The 12,889-nt window shown below is 38.6% G+C and overlaps 1 pseudogene; it reads right to left on the reverse strand.

Annotated features, from left to right (window-relative positions):
- LOC136120239 (NADH-ubiquinone oxidoreductase chain 5-like) overlaps window positions 1–6,933 on the reverse strand; it is a 67,140-nt pseudogene extending 60,207 nt beyond the window's left edge.
- Between the last annotated feature and the right edge of the window lie 5,956 nt (window positions 6,934–12,889).

The raw sequence follows: 12,889 nt of genomic DNA on the forward strand, positions 1-12,889 counted from the left end.
GAATCAGCTATACATATACATATATCCCCATATCCCCTCCCTCTTGCATCTCCCTCCCACCTTCCCTATCACACCTCTCTAGGTGGTCACAAAGTACTGAGCTGCTCTCCCTGTGCTATGTGGCTGCTTCCCACTAGCTATCTATTTTACATTCGGTAGCATATATAAGTCCATGCCACTCTCTCATGTCGTCCCAACTTACCCTTAGCCCTCCCCGTGTCCTCAAGTCCATTCTCTACATCTGCATCTTTATTTTTGTACTGACCCAAGGTTCTTCAGAACTTTTTTTTTTTTAGATTCCATATACATGTGTTAGCATACGGTATTTATTTTTCTCTTTCTGACTTACTTCACTCTGTATGACAGTCTCTAGGTCCATGCTCCATACTACAAATAACTCAATTTCGTTTCTTTTTATGGCTGAGTAATATTCCATTGTATATATGTGCCACATCTTCTTTATCCATTCATCTGTCAATGGACAGGTTGCTTCCATGTCCTGGCTATTGTAAATACAGCTACAGTGAACACTGTGGTACATGACTCTTGTTAAATTATGGTTTTCTCAGAGTATATGCCAAGTAGTGGGGTTGCTGGGTCATAGGGTAATTCTATTTGTAGTTTTTTAAGGAACCTCCATACTGTTCTCCATAGTAGCTGTATCAATTTACATTCCCACCAACAGTGCAAGAGGGTTCCTTTTTCTCCACACCCTCTCCAGCATTTATTGTTTGTAGATTTTTTTGATGATGGCCATTCTGACGGGTGGGAGGTGATACCTCATTGTAGTTTTGAGTTGCATTTCTCTAATGATTAGTGATGTTGAGCAATCTTTCATGTTTGTTGGCAATCTGTATATCTTCTTTGGAGAAATGTCTATTTAGGTCTTCTGCCCATTTTTGGATTGGGTTGTTTGTTTTATTGTTATTGAGCTGCATGAGCTGCTTCTAAATTTTGGAGATTAATCCTTGGTCAGTTGCTTCATTTGCAAATATTTTCTCCCATTCTGAGGATTGTCTTTTCGTCTTGTTTCTGGTTTCCTTTGCTGTGCAAATGCTTTTAGGTTTTATTAGGTCCCATTTGTTTATTTTTATTTCCATTTCTCTAGGAAGTGGGTCATAAAGGATATGGCTGTAATTTATGTCACAGAGTGTTCTGCCTATGTTTTCCTCTAAGAGTTTGATAGTGTCTGGTCTTACATTTAGGTCTTTAATACATTTTGAGTTTATTTTGGGGTATGGTGTTAGGGAGTGTTCTAATTTCCTTCTTTTTCATGTAGCTGTCCTTATTGAAGAGGCTGTCTTTTCTCCATTGTATATTCTTGCCTCCTTTATCAGAAATAAGGTGACCACATGTGCATGGGTTTATCCCTGGGCTTTCTATCCTGTTCCATTGATCTATACTTCTGTTTTTGTGCCAGTACCATACTTTCTTGACTACTGTAGTTTTGTAGTATGTTCTGAAGTCAGGGAGCCTGATTCCCCCAGCATCATTTTTCTTTCTCAAGATTAGTTTGGCTATTCAGGGTCTTTTGTGTTTCCATACAAATTGTGAAATTTGTTGTTCTAGTTCTGTTTAAAATGCCAGTTTTCATAGGGATTGCATTGATTCTGCAGATTGCTTTGGGTAGTATAGTCATTTTCACAATGTTGATTCTTGCAATCCAAGAACGTGGTATATCTCTCTATCTGTTTGTATCATCTTTAATTTCTTTCATCAGTGTCTTATAGTTTTCTGCATACAGGTCTTTTTTCTACTTAGGTAGATTTATTCCTAGGTATTTGATTCTTTTTGTTGCAATGGTAAATGGGAGTGTTTCCTTAATTTCTCTTTCAGATTTTTCATCATTAGTGTGTAGGAATGTAAGAGATTTCTGTGCATTAATTTTGTATCCTGCTACTTTACCAGATTCATTGATTAGGTCTAGTAGTTTTCTGGTAGCATCTTTAGGATTCTCTATGTATAGTACCATGTCATCTGCAAACAATGACAGCTTTACTTCTTCTTTTCTTATTTGGATTCGTTTAATTTCTTTTTATTCTCTGATTGCTGTGGCTAAAACTCCGAAAACTATATTGAATAATAGTGGTGAGAATGGACAACCTTCTCTTGTTCCTGATCTTAGAGGAAATGGTTTCAGTTTTTCACCATTGAGAATGATGTTAGCTGTGGGTTTGTCATATACGGCCTTTATTATATTGAGGTAAGTTCCCTCTATGCCTATTTTCTGCAGGGTTTTCATCATACATGGTTGTTGAATTTTGTTGAAGGCTTTTTCTGCATCTATTGAGAAGATCGTATGGTTTTTCTCCTTCAGTTTGTTAATAGGGTGTATCACATTGATTGATTTGTGTATATTGAAGAATCCTTGAATTCCTGGAATAAACCCCATTTGATCATGGTGTATGCTCCTTTTAATGTGCTATTGGATTCTGTTTGCTAGTATTTTGTTGAGGATTTTTGTATCTGTGTTCATCAGTGATATTGGCCTGTAGTTTTCCTTCTTTGTGACATCTTTGTCTGCTTTTGGTGTCCGGGTTATGATGGCCTCATAGAATGAGTTTGGGAGTGTTCCTTCCTCTGCTATATTTTGGAAGAGTTTGAGAAAGATAGGTGTTAGCTCTTCTCTAAATGTTTGATAGAATTTGCCTGTGAAGCCATCTGGTCCTGGGCTTTTGTTTGTTGGAAATTTTTAATCACAGTCTGAATTTCAGTGCTTGTGATTGGTCTGTTTATATTTTCTATTTCTTCCTGGTTCAGTCCCAGAAAGTTGTGCTTTTCTAAGAATTTGTCCATTTCTTCATGGTTGTCCATTTTATTGGCATATTGCTGCTTGTAGTAATCTCTCATGATCTTATGTATTCTGCAGTGTCAGTTGTTACCTCTCCTTTTTCATTTCTAATTCTGTTGATTTGAGTCTTCTCCCTTTTTTTCTTGATGAGTCTGGCTAATGTTTTTTCCATTTTGTTTATCTTCTCAAAGAACAAGCTTTTAGTTTTATTGATCTTTGCTATTGTTTCCTTTATTTCTTTTTCATTTATTTCTGATCTGATCTTTATGATTTCTTTCCGTCTGCTAACTTTGGGATTTTTGTTCTTCTTTCTCTAATTGCTTTAGGTGTAAGGTTAGGTTGTTTATTTGAGACATTTCTTGTGTCTTGAGGTAGGATTGCATTGCTATAAACTTCCCTCTTAGAACTGCTTTTGCTGCATCCCATAAGTGTTGGGTTGTCATGTTTTCATTGTCATTTGTTTCTAGGTATTTTTTGATTTCCTCATTGATCTCTTGGTTATTAAGTAGTGTATTGTTTAGCTTCCATGTGTTTGTATTTTTCACAGATTTTTTCCTATAATTGCTACTAGTCTCATAGCATTGTGGTCATAAAAGATACTTGATATGATTTCAGTTCTCTTAAATTTACCAAGGCTTGATTTGTGACCCAAGATATACTCTATCCTGGAGAATGTTCCATGAGCAGTTGAGAAGAAAGTGTATTCTGTTGTTTTTGGATGGAATGTCCTATAAATACCAATTAAGTCCATCTTGTTTAATGTGTCATTTAAAGCTTGTGTTTCCTTATTTATTTTCATTTTGGATGATCTGTCCATTGGTGATAGTGGGGTGTTAAAGTCTCCTACTATGATTGTGTAACTGTCAATTTCCCCTTTCATGGCTGTTAGCATTTGCCTTATGTATTGATGTGCTCCTATGTTGGGTGCATAAATATTTATAATCGTTATATATGCTTCTTGGATTGATCCCCTGACCATTATGTAGGGTCCTTATTTGTCTCTTGTAATAGTCTTTATTTTAACGTGTATTTTGTCTGGTATGAGAATTGCTACTTCAGCTTTCTTTTGATTTCCACTTGCATGGAATATCTTTTATCATCCCCACACTTTCAGTCTGTATGTATCCCTAGGTCTGAAGTGGGTCTCTTGTAGACAGCATATATATGGGTCTTGTTTTTGTATCCATTCAGCCAGTCTATGTCTTTTGGTTGGAGCATTTAATCCATTTACATTTAAGGTAGTTATAGATATATATGTTCCTTTTACCATTTTCTTAATTGTTTTGGGTTTGTTATTGTAGGTCTTTTCCTTCTCTTGTGTTTCCTGCCTAGAGAAGTTCCTTTAGCATTTGTTTTAAAGCTGGTTTGGTGGTGCTGAATTCTCTTAGCTTTTCCCTCTCTCTGAAGGTTTTAATTTTTCCATGGAACCTAAATGAGATCCTTGCTTGGTAGAGTAATCTTGGTTGCAGTTTTTTCCCCTTTCATCACTTTAAACATATCCTGCCACTCCCTTCTGGCTTTCAGAGTTTCTGCTGAAAGAGCAGCTGTTAACCTTATGGGGATTCCCTTGTGTGTTATTTGTTGTTTTTCCTTTGCTGCTTTTAATATTTTTTCTTTGTGTGTAATTTTTGATAGTTTGATTAATATGTGTCTCGGCATGTTTCTCCTTGGATTTATCCTGTATGGGATTCTCTGTGCTTCCTAGACTTGACTATTTCCTTTCCCATATTAGGGAAGTTTTCAACTGTAATCTCTTCAAATAATTTCTCAGTCCCGTTCATTCTCTCTTCTTCTTCTGGGACCCCTATAATTCAAATGTTAGTGAGTTTAATGTTGTCCCTGAGGTCTCTGAGACTGTGCTCAATTCTTTTCATTCTTTTTTCTTTATTCTGCTCTGTGGTAGTTATTTCCACCGTTTTATCTTCCAGGTCACTTATCCGTTCTTCTGCCTCAGTTATTCTGCTATTGATTCCTTCTAGAGTATTTTTAATTTCATTTATTGTGTTGTTCATCATTGTGTATTTGCTCTTTAGTTCTTCTAGGTCTTTGTTAAACGTTTCTTTTATTTTCTCCATTCTCCTTCCAAGATTTTGGATCATCTTTACTATCATTACTCTGAATTCTTTTTCAGGTAGACTGCCTATTTCCTCTTCATTTTGTTTGGTCTGGTGGGTTTCTACCCTGCTCCTTCATCTGCTGTGTGTTTCTCTGTCTTCTCAGTTTGCTTAACTTACTGTGTTTGGGGTCTCTTTTTCGCAGGCTGCACGTTTGTAGTTCCCGTTGTTTTTGGTGTCTGCTGCCAGTGGCTAAGTTTGGTTCAGTGGTTTGTGTAGGCTTCCTGGGGGAGGAGACTGATGCCTGTGTTCTGGTGGATGAGGCTGGATCTTGTCTTTCTTCTGGCAGGACTTCATCCGGTGGTGTGTTTTGGGGTGTCTTTGGACTTATTATGATTTTAGGCAGCCTCTCTGCTAATGGATGGGATTGTGTTCCTGTCTTGCTAGATGTTTGGCATAGGGTACCACAGCTTGCTATTCATTGAGTGGAGCTGGGTCTTAGCACTGAGATGGAGATCTGTTAGAGAACTTTGGAGATCTCTGGGAGAGCTTTCGTCATTTGATATTATGTGGAGCTGGGAGGTCTCTGGTGGACCGGTGTCCTGAACTCAGCTCTCCCACCTCTGAGGTATAGGCCTGACACCCAGCCATAGGCCTGACACCCAGCCATAGCACCAAAACCCTGTGAGCCATATAGCTCAGAAGAAAAGGGAGAAAGAAAGAAACAAAGGGAGAGAGAGAGAGAGAAACAAAGGAAGGAAGGAAAGTTATTAAAATAAAATTTTTTTAATTATTAAAAATTAATAAAAACAAAAAGAAAGCAAGAAAGAGAGCAACCAAATCAAAAAACAAATCCACCAATGATAACAAGCTAACAACTATATTATAAAAACAAAACAAAACAAAACAAAAAACGGAAAGACAGAACCCTGAGACAAATGGTAAAAGAAAAACTATACAGACAAAATCACACAAAGGAGCATAGACATACACACTCACAAAAAGAGAAAAAGGAAAAAAATATATATATCTATATATATAAAAAAAGAGAGTAACCAAATCAATAAACAAATCTACCAATTATAAGAAACTCTAAATACTAAACTAAGAGAAACATAAAACCAGAAACAAATGAGATGCAGAAAGCAAACCCCAAGTCTACAGTTGCTCCCAAAGTACACTGCCTCAATTTTGGGATGATTCGTTGTCTCATCAGGTATTCCAGAAATGTAGCATACATCAAGTTGATTGTGGAAGTTTAATCTACTGCTCCTGAGGCTGCTGGGAAAAATTTCCCTTTCTCTTCTTTGTTTGCACAGCTCCTGGGGTTCAGCTTTGGATTTTGCCCCGCCTCTGAATGTAGGTCACCTGAGCATGTCTGTTCTTGGCTCAGGCAGGATGGGGTTAAAGGAGCCACTGGTTAGGGGTCTCTGGCTCACTCAGGCCTGAGGGAGGGAGGGGTATGGAATGTAGTGTGAGCCTTCGGTGGCAGAGGCCAGTGTGACATTGCAACAGCCTGAGGCATGCCATGTGTTCTCCTGGGGAAGTTGTCCCTGGATCACGGGACCCTGCCAGTGGCGGGCTGCACAGGCTCCTGGGAGGGGAGGTGTGGATGGTGACCTGTGCTCGCACACAGGCTTCTTGGTGGATGCAGCAGCAGCGTTATCATTTCATGCCCATCTCTGGTGTCCCCACTGATACCAGCGGCTCACATCCATCTCTGGAGCATGTTTAGCCGGTGCTCTGAATCCCCTCTCCTTGTGCACCCTGAAACAATGGTCTCTTGCCTCTTAGGCAGTTCCACACTTTTCCCTGGACTCCCTCCTGGTTAGCTGTGGCACACTAGCCCCCTTCAGGCTGTGTTCACGCTGCCAACCCCAGTCCTCTCCCTGGGATCTGCCCTCCGAAGCCCGAGCCTCAGCTCCCAGCTCCCACCCGCCCCAGCGGGTGAGCAGACAAGCCTCTCAGGCTGGTGAGTGCTGGTCAGTACCGATCCTCTGTGCGGGAATCTCTCCACTTTGCCCGCTGCACCCCTTTTGCTTTGCTCTCCTCTGTGGCTCTGAAGCTTCCCCCCCATGCACCCGCCATCTCCGCCAGTGAAGGGACTTCCTAGTGTGTGGAAACTTTTCCTCCTTCACAGCTCCCTCCCAGAGGTGCAGGTCCCATCCCTATTCTTTTGTCTCTGTTTTTTCTTTTTTTTTCTTTGGCCCTACCCCAGTATGTGGGGAGTTTCTTGCCTTTTGGGAAGTCTAAGGTCTCCTGCCAGCATTCAGTAGTTGTTCCCCATGTAGATGTATTTTTGATGTATTTGTGGGGAGGAAGGTGGTCTCCACGTTTTACTCCTCCGCCTTCTTGAAAGTCTCTCCCAATTTTCCTCTTTTGATATAGAATATTTCTTAATATGTTATCATTTTACGTGCCACATCCTCTAATTAAAAGCCTCTGTCTGGAACTGCGTTCCAGTAAATATCTGTTACAGCATGTCTGTACAGATGTCTGCTATATTTGTCTAAAATTCTCAGGACACTGGAAACTTAAAATTCAAGTTTTATATAATTCTGTTAACACCACTCTTAGAACAAAAAGTTAAGGAAAATTTACAACTAAGGTACTGAAATAGCTAACAAAAATTCTGCCAGTTTAGAATATCTACTGTTGATGCTATCCATAGAGTTTTTGTTTTAGTGCCAGAATCAAAGATTCCATTTAAAAATTAAAATAAATAGGATGTCTGGGCCACTGGTTGGCAACTTTTGGTTCATGGATTTTTGTGCTGCTGGTGTCATTGAACACAAGAATTTATGTCTTCACTTTTTTTTATGTTCCTATTTTTTACTAGGAATTTATTCATCTTTGAGTTCCATTTAATTTCATTGTGCTCTACTTTCTCTACCTTTGCTTTGCTTCAGTATTGTTTTTCAACTTTTTACTATCACTTGGTTTTTTAAATGCATTTCCTCTTAACCAGGTAATTTTTTTTTCATTATGCACACTATTTAATGTGATAGTAATACCTTGCATTCATTGATTACTTGTCATGGACCAGACAATGTACTATACAGATTTAATTTCTTACTATTCACTCCAGATGGAGGCCTGGGGATGAACTTAAGGTAACTTTAAAAAATAACATGACACGGCATGTGTATTTAGTATATAAATTAAGATTCATACCTTACATAGCCCACCCTTCCTTAGGCAATAATGACCTTTAAAAATATTTTTTAAATGTTTCTTTCCCCAATGATACTTCTGTTTTACAAAGAATGTTAATGAAGTACTTGTTGTTTCAAGTTTTTATAACTTCTGAACTTTTTTCATTAAACATGGTTATTAGTGATCACATTTATTCAACTAAAGGGAGTGAATAAAACTGGCATTCATTGAACAGAAATACAGTCTCAATTAATACTCCCACTTAAGGAGGTTGGTGTTACTATTATGCCTTAATTACACAGGAGGAAGCTGAGGCACAAAGGATTTAAGTAATTTGTCCAGGGTCACAAAGCTGGCAAGTGAAAGAGATGGAGTTTGATTACAAGTAGTCTGACTTCAAAGCATACTTAACGATATTTTAGTGAAAATTTTATTAGTCATGAGTGACAGAAATTTATCATCAACTTGCTTATGAGATGTGGCATAAAATGCCTCACATAGCTGAAAAATCTGGGAGTGGGCTTCCAAGTGTTGCTGGATTCAGATACGTCAATAAGAACAAGGTCTATCTGTTGCCATCCTTGTGGCTTCATTCTCAGACCACTTCCACATGACTAGAACGACAGTCACCAGCAGCTGTAGTCTCATGAGGTCCTTGAAGCCAAAAATCATGGAGAGTGACAGCACTTTTCCTGCCACCTCTGGCAGTAATCCCAGGGAGGGCTATGATTAGCCTTGTTTGGATGACATGCCTAAAGAGGAATTGTGGTCAAGGATTTTAAGGCAGCTACAGACAATAGTAGCCCTACCCAAACCGTAAAGACTGAACAAGGTTACTGCAGAAGAGAGGTTAGATGATCCCTTAAAAGAAGGACATTGAACAGGCAAAAAAAAAAAAAAATAGTCCATTAAATGTCCATTAATGCACACTGACATTAGACCTTGTGAATACTAAACATATACAAAAACACCACATAAAACTTTACAAAAATACTGTGAGGTAGATTTTATCTTTATTTCTTCAGGTAACAGAAAGAAAGACTGATACAACTTGCCCAAGTTCACACAATGTGTAAGTCATCGGATCTTTTAAAGATAAATTATGTACCCAACTGCACTGCTACTAGAGGAATAATGTACAAAATTCACATACCTAGACCTAAATGGGATGGCATCAAACCTAAGTATCAATTTTTTAAAGACTAAATGTACATAAGTGAATGAAATTAGACACTAGTCTGATTTAGTCCTTCGGTATTTGGTGATAATCTTTAAAAACTACTCTAATGTCCTATGCATCCTAACTTTTACTTGCTATTTCCTGAGGGTATAAAATCAAAGAAAGGAAAATTTCTGTTGGGTGGATGTCAGTTTTATTCACATTCTTTAGTTGAATAAATGTGATTGCTAAGAACCATGTTTAACAAAATAAGTTCAGAAGTTACAAGAACTTGAAGCGACAGCAAGTACTTCCTTAATATTCTTTGTAAAACAGAAGTGTCATTGCGGAAAGAAACTTATTTTTTAATATTTTTAAAGGTCATTATTGCCTAGGGATGGGTAGACTATGTACAATATGAATCTTAATATATATACTCAATATGCACGCCATGTCACGTTATTTTTCTAAGTCATCTCAAGTCCATCTCCAGGCCTTCATTTGGAGTGAATAGAAAGAAATTAAATCTAAGACATTGCTGGGGTATGCACCCCACCCACAGTTGTCTAAAATCCTAGGGTTGTGTGCAACATCAAGTATGCGGGATGCCCCTGAAATTATGGATCTGCAGCGGTATCTGGTGATACATCCATCACTCCTCTAAGGATGGTTCCTTCAGGTCTAGTGGCTCTCTGCTTCTCCTCCACTGGGTGCCCTAGGTCCTTGTAGAGGCTGAAACCACTGTGTCTAGGGTCCAGGCTCCCTGGAGGCTGCTACCTAGGGGGTCCCACGGGGACCCACAAATCTTGGTCCCCTTCACAGTTTCTAGAAATGTCACATCTCTCATTATTTGGCCTCAAAGGCCTTAGTCTTTTCTGCCTTCTCTCCTCATCTGCTGGGACAGCCAAAATGAGCTAATACTTTTACAAAAGATAGGAATGGCTACTGTCCTCAAGATGATTTTACTTCCAGCTCTGTAAGAACTCCAGGAGCAAGGAAATACAAATGGCCTGGCTACCAGCTTGAAACAGGAGAAAGAGGGAGAATCAGAAGATAAACACAAATTATTTTCTTAAAAAGATTGTTCTGGGGCTTCCCTGGTGGCGCAGTGGTTGGGAGTCCGCCTGCCGATGCAGGGGACGCGGGTTCGTGCCCCGGTCCGGGAAGATCCCACATGCCGCGGAGCGGCTGGGCCCGTGAGCCATGGCCGCTGAGCCTGCGCGTCCGGAGCCTGTGCTCCACAACGGGAGAGGCCACAACAGTGACAGGCCCACGTACAGAAAAAAAAAAAAAAAAAAGATTGTTCTGCAAATGACTAATTTTATAAGAATAAATATCATTTAAGAGTTCAGCCATTTTCCAAATACCTGATGGTCCACAACAGGGAATATTTTGTAACTTTACTCTGTACAAATTCAAATTATATTAGCCCTTCATTGTTTGTATAAGGGAGTAAATCACTTAACTAGTGAGTGGTCTCAGTCATACATACACACAGATACTGGAATGAGACATTATTTTCAACTTGCTCCTTGCTCTTCATAAATCTTCTTGTCATGGTGTTCTTGAATTTGGACATTGTCAAAAATGTCAATAGTAGTAACATATACTTAACACATGCATAAGAAAGCGTAAGAAAGAGTAAGTGAAAGAGACTCTACTAAGGATTTATCAAAATTTTCAGCAAATCAGTTCAGCTCCCCAAAGAAAACCAAAACAGGATCAGGATCATTTCAACCTAAGTCACTCTACCTACATCTAAGATCCAAAAGTGCCTGCTTTGTTTTCATAGATTTTCTCACCATCTTACATACTATACAATTTGATGTTGCATTTCATTTTACTGTTTGCCACCTCCAACTACTGTGTGAGCTCCCCAGGACAAGGGCAAGGGAACATGATCTGCTTTATTTAATGATGAAACCCCAGCCCTTAGAACAGTGCCACATGGAAGGTACTTAGTAAATTATTGTCGAATAAATGAATAGGGGGCTAGATGATCAGTGGAAAAAAGATTAAATGCCACCTCAGACAGACGAGAGCAAGTGATCAAAATTTTCTTTATAGATTCGTGTGTGTCTGTGTATGTTTTAACACAGAAAGTGTTAGAATATAGACAGCTTTATTTTTTATTCCAAATTGTTGTTGCAGCTTCTTGTATACACACACATACATATACACACACGCAAATGTATGAAGAAATATTTTATCTTTTGCTTAAATATATATATGCATATGTATTTTTAAAATGTATAAAGAATCATAATAAAATATATAAAATCTTTATTAAGTACCTTCTGTGTTCCAGACCATATTCTTGGAGTGTTCATCTTGTTTAACTCATTTGATCCACACAACAGCATGCAAAACTCTTAAGGTATGTCAATAGCAGTTAAACACTGAAAGCAAGGGGCATCTTAGCATTCTCCACCCACCCTTTAATCACTGCAAGTGTTTGATCGGTTTTCTTAAAGGCACAATGTCCACACTTCTGAATGTATTCTTTTTCTTAGTCTAGTTCAGCAGTCCTCAAACTTAAATGGCATAAAATATACCACACGTGGATACATATCCAAGACCAGTATAATCTACTTTCTGGGCAAGTAAGAGATTTTCAAGAGTAATTTCTACTCAACCCAATTTTCAGTTTATTTTCTAATCTTATAATATTTTATGATATCTTTCTAATATCTTAAAATGTAACTTCAATTTACATTAACTTTAACCTCCTTGTGATTTCAAAACACCTTGTTTCTGCTTGAACTTCAGAAAAAACTTCAACTGTCATATTTGTGCACATATTTGAACATTGTGTTGAGGAACCTTGGAACAAGAAGGCTGCTGGGGCTTCCCTGGTGGCGCAGTGGTTGAGAGTCCGCCTGACGATGCAGGGGACACGGGTTCGTGACCCGGTCTGGGTAGATCCCACATGCCGCGGAGCGGCTGGGCCCGTGAGCCATGGCCGCTGAGCCTGCGCGTCCGGAGCCTGTGCTCCACAATGGGAGAGGCCACAACAGTGAGAGGTCCGCGTACCGCAAAAAAAAAAAAAAAAAGGCCGCTGTCCTTCACCACACTCTTTAAAATTCAAGCTTGCTTATGTCCACTCACATCAAACTGCAGCAGCAAACTCATCTGCTCTGTGCCAGCTCCTCAGCACAGTCGTCAGCGGTGCCATGACAAGAAAGCACCGAAAGTGTTAAAATACACAGACAATTTAATCTCCTTTTCCAAATTGTTAGTGATTCTTGTCTGATTGCTATATTTTGATTATGAGAGCTTTTTGTTTTTTGATGTTGTAACTAGAATCAAAATTTTCTACCTCTTTTTAAAATTTGGATTAGTTTAATTTCAGAGTGTCCTTAGATTGCAAGGTGAGCTGTTAAAAAATTGCTACTATTTATAACCACTTATCTTCTTGAAACAGGATTTTATTTTTGAAATCATCCAAAAACAAAAAACTACACAGGAATAAATTGTAGGTTGAATCTCCTCTAAGACTGTAATTGTCATCTGCAGTCCTCAATGTCAAAATTGTTGTTCCTTCTTTTAGTCTATCATCTTCATCAAAGCAGCCCCATTGTTCCTGTTTGAATTTTTTAGAGAGCAATTATTTAAAAAATTTTTAAAATTCTTAATGCAATTTAATTACACATTTGTTTGTTTTAAGCAAATGGGTTTAGAATAAGATTTTTTTTCCTCTTTTTTAAAAGTTCTGCTTCTGAAAATAGT

This window comes from Phocoena phocoena, chromosome 3 (assembly GCF_963924675.1).
Source record: "Phocoena phocoena chromosome 3, mPhoPho1.1, whole genome shotgun sequence".
Lineage (NCBI taxonomy): Eukaryota > Metazoa > Chordata > Mammalia > Artiodactyla > Phocoenidae > Phocoena > Phocoena phocoena.